Source organism: Aotus nancymaae, unplaced genomic scaffold (assembly GCF_030222135.1).
Source record: "Aotus nancymaae isolate 86718 unplaced genomic scaffold, 86718_ANA_hifiasm-v0.15.2.pri h1tg000002l, whole genome shotgun sequence".
Taxonomy (NCBI): Eukaryota; Metazoa; Chordata; class Mammalia; order Primates; family Aotidae; genus Aotus; species Aotus nancymaae.
Genome location: NW_026988413.1, coordinates 8,416,376 through 8,425,631, shown reverse-complemented (window position 1 = coordinate 8,425,631; position 9,256 = coordinate 8,416,376).

Below are 9,256 nucleotides of genomic sequence, written 5' to 3'. Positions count from 1 at the left end.
CTTCTGGCATGTAGGATTTCTGCTGAGAGATCTGCTGTGAGTGTGATGGGCTTCCCTTTGTGGGTAACCCGACCTTTCTCTCTGGCTGCCCTTTGCATTTTCTCCTTCATTTCAACCCTGGTGAATCTGATGATTATGTGCCTTGGGGTTGGTCTTCTTGAGGAATATCTTTGTGGTGTTCTCTTTATTTCCTGGACTTGAATATTGTCCTGCCTTGCTAGGTTGGGGAAGTTTTCCTGGATAAAGTCCTGAAGAGTGTTTTCCAGCTTGGATTCATTCTCTCCATCACATTCAGGTACACCTATCAAACGTAGATTAGGTCTTTTCACATAGTCCCATACTTCTTGGAGACTTTGTTCATTCCTTTTTACCATTTTTTCTCTAATCTTGCCTTCTCATTTTATTTCGTTGAGTTGATCTTCGACCTCTGATATCCTTTCTTCTGCTTGGTCAATTTGGCTGTTGAAACTTGTGTATGCTTTGCGAACTTCTCGTGTTGTGTTTTTCAGCTCCATCAATTCACTTATATTCCTCTGTAAATTGTTTATTCTCGTTAGCATTTTGTCAAATCTTTTTTCAATGTTCTTAGTTTCTTTGCATTGGGTTAGAACATGTTCTTTTAGCTCAGCGAAGTTTCTTGTTACCCACCTTCTGAAGCCTGTTTCTGTCAATTCATGACACTCATTCTCCATCCAGCCTTGTTTCCTTGCTGGTGAGGAGTTGTGATCCCTTGTAGGAGGAGAGGCATTCTGGTTTTGGGTGTTTTCATCCTTTTTCTGCTGGTTTCTTCCCATCTTTGTGGATTTATCCAACTGTCATCTTTGAAGTTGTTGACTTTCAGATTCGGTCTCTGAGCAGACATCCAGTTGGTTGATGATGAAGTTATTTATTTCTGTTTCTTAGTTTTCCTTCTAACATTCAGGCCCCTCTACTGTAGGACTGCTGAGGTCCACTCCAGGCCCTGCTTGCCTAGGGATCACCTGCAGTGGCTGCAGAACAGTAAGGGTTGCTGCCAGTTTCTTCTGCTATCTTTGTTCCAGAAGGATACCTGCCCGATGTCAGTCTGAGTTCTCCTTTATGAGGTGACTCTTTGGATATACAGGGGGCAGGGAGCTGCTTGAGGAGACAGTCTGTCCTTTATAGGAGCTCAAGTGCTGAGCTATGAGCTCCGTTGTTCATTCAGAACAGCTGGGCAGGTACGTTTAAGTCTGCTGCAGCAGAACTCATAAATGCCTTTTTTCCCCCCAGGTGCTCTGTCCTGGGGAGTTAGGGCTTTATTTGTAAGTTTCTGTTGTGCTGCTGCCTTTTTTCAGGGATGCCCTGCCCAGCGAGGAGGCAGTCTAGTACTGTCTGCCTGCAGAGGCTTTGCTGAGCTGCCATGTTAACTTCCCTGCAGTCCTTATTATATGGGTATAGTTAGAACTGCCTCGGCAATGGTGGCCCACCTCTGTAATGGCAGACTCTCTCTGTAGTGGTGGACTGTTTCTGTAATGGGGGGCTGCCTCAGCAATGGCAGGCTGCCTCAGCAATGGCGGACTACCTCCATAGTGGTGGACTGCCTCAGTAATGGTGGATGCCTCTCCCCCACAGAGCTGGACCATCCCGGGTTCAGCTGTGCTTGCTGTGAAACTCTCCATCCAGAGCGTTTCAGATTGCTATTTTTTTGAAGGGGTGGGACCAGCCGAGCCTGATCACCTGGCTCCCTGCCTCAGAACCCCCCTTTTTTTTAGTTGAACAGTCGACTGTGTCTCCCAGGTGTTCCAGATGCCTGTTGAAAAGGCACCTGGATCTGTGTGATTTCCCTTGTGATGACCCACTGCACCAGGTGAAACAGCTGTGCTGAGATTCGTGGTGCTTTTTTTGTCCAGGAATCTCCTGGCCTGGCTCCCTGTTTCAGTCCCCTTTTTTATCAGTTGAATGGGTGACTCTGCCTCCCAGGAGCTCCAATTACCAGCTAAAATGGCACCCGGACACGTATATTTTGTATAGAGACTTGCCACACTGGGGCGCCAGCCAAAACAGCCCCACCGGCCAAAACAGTCACACTGGCCAAAACAGCCACACTGCCAAAAACAGCCACGCCGGCCAAGCAGCCACATTGGCGAAAACAGCCACACTGGCCAAACAGCCATGCCAGTCAAAACAGCAGTGCCGGCCAAACAGATGTGCTGGTGACTGGTGGGGCTCCTCCACCTGGGAATCTCCTGGTCAGTGGGCAATAAAAATCCATCTGTAAATGCAGTGTCCACTCACCCTCTGTGCTTTCGCTGGGAGCTGCAATCCTGAGCTGCTCCTAATTGGCCATCTTGGATCCGTTCCTCCAATCCTAATTCTTTTACTAATGCCTCTTAGGTGGGAAGTATGAACCTGGGGTGACACTGTGAAAAAAATGACCCTAAGGCAAGATACTTTAAGCCCTCTGTCACACCCATGTAAGGGCTGCTGGAAGGCGCCTTGGTTTTGCAGCAGCCCCAGTGCTAGGAAAGTGCCTGCTGTTTAGCCAGCTATGGAAGGAGATGTCCAAGACGGCTGAGACGTCTCCTTCCCTGGGGGAGTTAGGAGAAAACTCCACTCCTCTGAGCTCTTGCTGTAGGCCTGATGGCTGTCAGGGAGGCCCCACAGACATCCAGTGGCTTAACTGTCTCTATGTGATGCTGTGCCTCAGTTGTCACATTCCATGTCCACTCTCATGTTCTGCTCTGCACCTGGTTTCTTTTTTCTTAGAAGAGATAATCAGTAAAAGTAATACAAATCTTAATGCCTTTGTTCTTTCTTAACAAGTATGGAAAAGTGCTGATGCATTATGCTTCTTACCTGAAGGTCTTGGGCCCCTACCTATATGACACGTGATGTACTTGACCCTATCACTGACCACCAAGGCCTCGCCCTATCTACCCTGCCCCCAGCTTTGTACTTAATAAAAGTCAGAGCGTCCAGGCACTCAGGGCCACTGCCAGACTCCACGCTTTTGTTGGCAGTGGGCCCCTGGGCTTAAACTCTCTTTTCTCTATCTTTGTGTCTTGTGTCTTTTATTTCTACAATTTCTCATCTCCACACCAGCAGAGAGGGGGTCACCGGACCCTGTAGGGATGGACCCTACATGCAAGGGTAATTTTTAATTTTTATTTTTTTGTAGAGACAGGGTCTCATTATGTGGCCCAGGCTGGCCCTGAACTCCTGGGCTCAAGCAATCTTCCTGTCTTGGCCTCTCAAGGTGCTGGGATTACAGGCATGAGCTACTGCATCCAGCCTACAAATTATCGATATGTGTAATTTGAGACCCACAATGAAGATTTTTGAATTTTTGAATTTGCTTCCAAGTCTCTCTATGGTCGGTTTTTGTCCAGGATGATCTTTTTTTCTTTTAGAAGAAAGAAAAAAAAAAGGAAGAAAGAAAGAGAGAAAGAAAAAAAGAATGAAGAAGAGGAAGAAAAAGGAAGAGAAAGAGAGAGAGAAAATGGGAGTATTGCTTTATTGCCCAGGCTAGAATGCAGTCTAAAAATGGGAATTGAAAACCTCTTTTATGCCATTAATTGTGCTTAACAATGGAGACAGGAAGGAATAAGGGAAGAAAATAACAAACAAGCAGCCAACCAATATTTCATTTAAACCTATGAAATGCTATGCAATTATTGAGGAGTGATTTACTTCCAATTATGTAGCCACTTTTGAAATAGGTATGATATGGTACTGATAAGAATGCGTGTTTTGTGTATTTGAAGTGGAGAGTTCTATAAATGTTTATTAAGTTTACTTGTTCCGGGTCTGAGTTCAAGTCTTGGATGTCCTTGTTAATTTTCTATCTCGTTGATCAGTCTAATATTGCCTTCTTTGCCTCTAATTTATCAGAGGTGATAAATTTATCAGAGGTGAAAATTGCAACTCCTGCTTTTTATTTATATATTTATTTTTGCTCTCTGTTTGGTTGGTAAATCTTCCTCTGTCCCTTTGTTTTGAGTCTTTGTGTGTCGTTGCATGTGAGATGGGTCTGGATACAGCATACCGATGGGTTTTGGCTTTTTATCCAGTTCATAATATATATGAGTTTAATACTGCCATTTGATGCTAGCTGGCTGTTTTGCCCATTAGTTGATGTAAGTTCTTCATTATGTTAATGCTGTTTACTTTTTGGAATATTTTTGGAAAGCCTGATACTGGTTGTTCCTTTATATGTGTAGTGCTTCTTTCAGAAGCTCTTGTAAAGCAGGTCTGGTGATGGTGAAGTCTCTAAGTACTTGCTTGTTCACAAAAGATTTTATTTTTCCTTCGCTTGTGAAGCTTAGTTTGGCTGGATATGAAATTCTGGGTTGAAAGTTCTTTTCTTTAAGGATGTTGAATATTGGCCCCCACTCTTTTCTGGCTTGTAGGGTTTCTGCTGAGAGATATGCTGTAAGTCTGATAGGTTTCCCTTTATGGGTAACCTGACCTTTCTCTCTGACTGCTCTTAGTATTTTCTCCTTTATTTCAACCCTAATGAATCTGACGATTATGTGCCTTGGGGTTGGTCTTCTTGAGGAATATCTTTGTGGTGTTCTCTGTATTACCTGCAGTTGAATATTGTCCTGCCTTACTAGGTTGGGAAAGTTTTCCTGAATAATATCCTGAATAGTATTTTCCAACTTGGATTCATTCTCTTCATCACATTCAGGTACACCTATCAAACGTAGATTAGGTCTTTTCACATAGTCCCATATTTCTTGGAGACTTTGCTCATTCCTTTTTATCCTTTTTTCTCTAATCTTGACATCTTGTTTTATTTCATTAAGCTGGTCTTCGACCTCTGATATCCTTTCTTCTGCTTGATCAATTTGACTATTAAAACTTGTGCATACTTCGTGAAGTTCTTGTGTTGTGTTTTTCAGCTCCATTAATTCACTTATATTCCTCTCTAAATTGTCTATTCTCATTAGGATTTCATCAAACCTTTTTTCAAAGTTCTTAGTTTCTTTGCATTAAAAAAACAAAGTTCTTTTAATTCACAGAAGTTTCTTATCATCCACCTTCTGAAGCCTACTTCTGTTAATGGAACATACTTGTTCTCCATCAGGCCTTGTTACATTGTTGATGAGGAACTGTGATCCCCTGTAGAGGGAGAGGCATTCTGGTTTTGGGTATTCTCAGCCTTTTTACACTGGTTTCTTCCTATCATTGTAAATTTATCCACCTGTCGTCTTTGTGATTACCGACTTTCAAATTACATCTCTGAGTGGACGTCCAACTTGATTTCCAGCGCCGAAATCTGAGCAATCCACTGAACCAGCCAAAACAGCAGTGTTAAGATTGATGGTGCTTTTCTGCTCAGGAATCTCCAGTCTAGCTCCTTTCCTGAGTCCATCCTGAATAGGCGACTCTGTCTTTACAGAGCTCCAAACAACATCGGCCAAAAGGGGACCCAGTCCCGTTCACTCTGCACCAAGAACTGCCGCACTGAGGCACTGGCAAAACTGCCGTGCCGGCCACAAGAGTCACGCTAGCGACCCGTGGGGCTCCTCCACTGGGAATCTCCTGGACTGTGAGCAACAAAAATTTGTCTGAAATTGTGGCGTCCTCTTGTTCTCTGCACTTTCACTGAGAGCTACAATCCCAAGCTGCTAGTGATCAGCCATCTTGGATCTCTCTTCAGGATGATCTTAAACCAATTTCAAGACTTGCAGTTCCTGGAGCCACCCAGAGGATCCAAACAGAGCTGTCATTTCAGGTGGCTGTTCCACTTGTAGTTCAATGTCGCCCAAGGGTGCAACCCTTTAGAAGCTCAGCTTTTCAGGGGAGGATGAAGGTGTCTTCTGTTAAGACTCTGACCGAGCTGGCCCTTGTGTTCTGAGCTGGCTAACTTTAGACAGGCTTTTCCCTGACTCTAGGCCTCTGACCTCCTTTTTCTTTGAGTAGTTACTTTAGAAATCTTGTACTTGTCCGTTCTTTCTTTGTCTGCTTGAGATGCAAGTCTTTCAGAAAGCCTCTTGTCAGTTTTACAACCCATGACTGTCTTTCTCAAGGACCTACGAAACGTAAAGATCGAGGGAGATAGAGCCCCTCTGGCACCAATTAGAAAACACAGCTGGCTTGATCACAGAGAACATTGGCAAACCCAGGAAGAACTCACTGTGCTGAACTCGTCCTGCTGGTCACCTCCCGCTAACCTCCTCCAGGACTTTCCAGCATCGGCATTGGCACTTGAGGATCCTCCCACTTTATGTTTCAGTGGAGTGGAGTTCAGACTGAGTTCGGGCCTCTCTCCCCTGCTATAATAGCCTGGAATAAGGTCCTCCTTGCCGTTTAATGTTGTCTGGTGCAGTTTTTGCTTTGACGCCTCTCATTTTCCAGGACGGTCCAGTGTCCTCAGGAAAAGCCATTGTCTATGCTCGCTTACTTCTCAGGTTCGTGCATTGGCCTGGTCATTCTTTATCATCTCATTGGGCCTTGGGTGAAGTTGAGAAGATTTAGACATATTTTTACTCTCTTTATTTTTAGTTATTTTTGGTGGGAGCATTGGCATGAACAATCCTTGGGAAACAGGAATCAATCAAGACCTTTGGCTGTCTCTGCCTGCTCTGTCTCTGGAAGCCTCAAGCCCAGCATCTCCATGCCGATGTGCTCATCTCTAGCAGAACACTGGTCTCTCAGCCCTCTCTCCATGAAGGCCACTAGAAAGTGCTGTGATGCCAGTCTGCTCCACATCCAGGCAGCCTGGGTGACCAATACCTTTTATGAGAATCAGAAAAAGGTGTCCCTTCTTCAAGTTAAAGTTTTATTTATTTTATTATTATTATTTTTGAGATGGAGTTTTGCTCTTGTTGCCCAGGCTAGAGTGCAGTGGTGCGATCTCGGCTCACTGCAACCTCTGTCTCCCGGGTTCAAGCGATTCTCCTGTGTCAGTTTCCCGAGTAGCTGGGATTACAGGTAAACACCACCATGCCTGGCTAATTTTTGTATTTTTAGTAGAGACAGAGTTTTCCCATGTTGGCCAGGCTGGTCTCAAATTCCTGACCTCAAGTGATCCACCTGCCTCAGCCTCCCAAAATGCTGGGATTACAGGGGAAGTTAAAAGTTTTAAAATAAGTATATTATTTCTTAATTATTATAACAGACATGGATTGCATTTGAACAAGACACTTAATTCCATAAAAAACTGTCAAAATATACAAATTTAGTCACAAGACACTTCACTACCATCTGCCAAAGCTGTAGTAAACACACACATTTTCCGTCTTTGAAATGAAACAACATATAACAATATTTTCCAAAATAACAAAGATGTCTCTGCTGTGACTAGCACTCCCTTTGATGTGGCAGCTGGAACAGTTGTGTTAGCAACTGTGAATTCATTAAAAAAAAATTCTTTTATTATTTCTTTCTTTCTTTTTTTTTTTTTTTTTTGGAGACAGAGTCTCACTCTTGTTGCCCAGGCTGGAGTGCAGTGGCGCAATCTCAGAGGCTCCCAGTTCAAGCAATTCTGCCTCAGCCTCCCAAGTAACTGGGACTACAGGTGCCCGCCACCACACCCAGCTAATTTTTTGTATTTTTAGTAGAGATGGGGTTTCATCAGTTGGCCAGGCTGATCACAAACTCCAGACCTCAGTTGATCCGCCTGCCTCGGCCTCCCAATGTGCTGGGATTACAGGCGTAAGCCAAGATCGTGCCATTGCACTCCAGCCTGGGAAATGTGTGCAGCCCTTCAAGACTTAGGCATTCCCTTTCCCACGCAGCCTTCCCTCCTCTGTGCCTTGCAATCTTCTCCACTGCAGTACCTGCCACAGGAAATGGTGGGTTTATGGATTTGTTTATAAGTTTATTTCCCCATTTGGTTGTTTTTCCATCTTTCAGGGTGTACATTACCTCCTCTTCACTAGCATGGCGGCCAGGACGCATCTCTATCATGGCACATTACCTTGTTTTGTGACTACAGCCTAGTCTTTTCCCCACCCTCAGACTGCCTTAGGGCCCCTTGAGCCAGGGATTCACCTTGCTAATCTCTGTGTCCTCTGTGTTCAATACGGTGCTTGGTCCTGGTCGATTTCTCCTTGCTTGCATAACTTGTGTCTTCCTGGCTTATTTGATTTCTGGAAGTCCAGTCCTTCTCCCTACTCTTACACCTGCCTGCTGAGTGAGGAGGGCTCTCAGCCCGCTGGCGAGCGTTTTGCTGCACTTGTCATTAGCCTCAAAGCCACTAGGGGGCAGGGAGCCCCCGTCCTTCCTCAGATGGGTATCAAACCAGAACCCGGCAGCCTTCCTTCCGCACAGAAATCAATTCTCTAAGAGCTGATTTGCTGAAAGATCATTTTGCAAAATGGTCAGCTCAGCAAATAATTGACTTGATACATCTTTGAGGAGTTATTTGTAGCTTCGGTTTTACTCAGAGCAACCCCAGGATGCTTAATATTTCATTTATGTGGGAGCCTTTCTGGCTTAATGTTTCATTTAAGAATGAGGGAAACTATTTTGGGAAAACAGTTTCTTGCTGAGCCTCTGCCTCTGTCAGTATGCCAGCGGGGATGCACTGCACTACCTGGCTTAGGGTTTTTGTCTTATCTTTTTAATGAGTTGGTGGTTTTATGTGCGTTGACCTACTGCAAAGGAAGGGTAAGGGTTCTTCCAAAATAGATTCTCTTTCAATGAGGAGGCAGGTGGGGTGAGGCATGAGAGGGGCTTTGTCAGTTTTCGCCACCAAGATGTGTCCTGTGTGTCCCCAGACTTCTTCTTGGCCCATCCCAGCATAGCCAGGGTTTCCTTCAGGTTTGTAATGAGTTGGAGCAGCCGGCAAGGTTGGTGCATGAAGACCAGTCCAGGGGGAGGCGGATCCCTTGGGACGTGATAGGCCGAGAGCAGCACCCCAAAGTCTGTAGTTTTGACTACTGTAGAGACTTCATATCTGAGGCACGCCCCCCTCCCCCCACTTCAGCCACCCCCACTGCTCCTCCTCCTGTGGAAAGCTCAGCATCACCTCAGACATTTGGAAAATCGACGTGAGCTCCAGTCCCTCGAGGCCCCAGCCTCTGCTTCCTGTGCGGACAAGGGTCCCGCGCTCACTTGTATAAACCTCGAGGGCACCCCTGCTCAGTCTCAGAAGGGCGGACACTGTGGGACTTCACTCACACGAGTATCTGAAGTTGCCAAAAATCATAGAAATAGGCCGGGTGCGGTGGCTCACACCTGTAATCCCAGCACTTTGGGAGGCCAAGGTGGGTGGATCACTTGAGGTCAGGAGTTCGAGACCAGCCTGGCCAACATGGCAAACCCTGTTTCTACTAAAAATACAAAA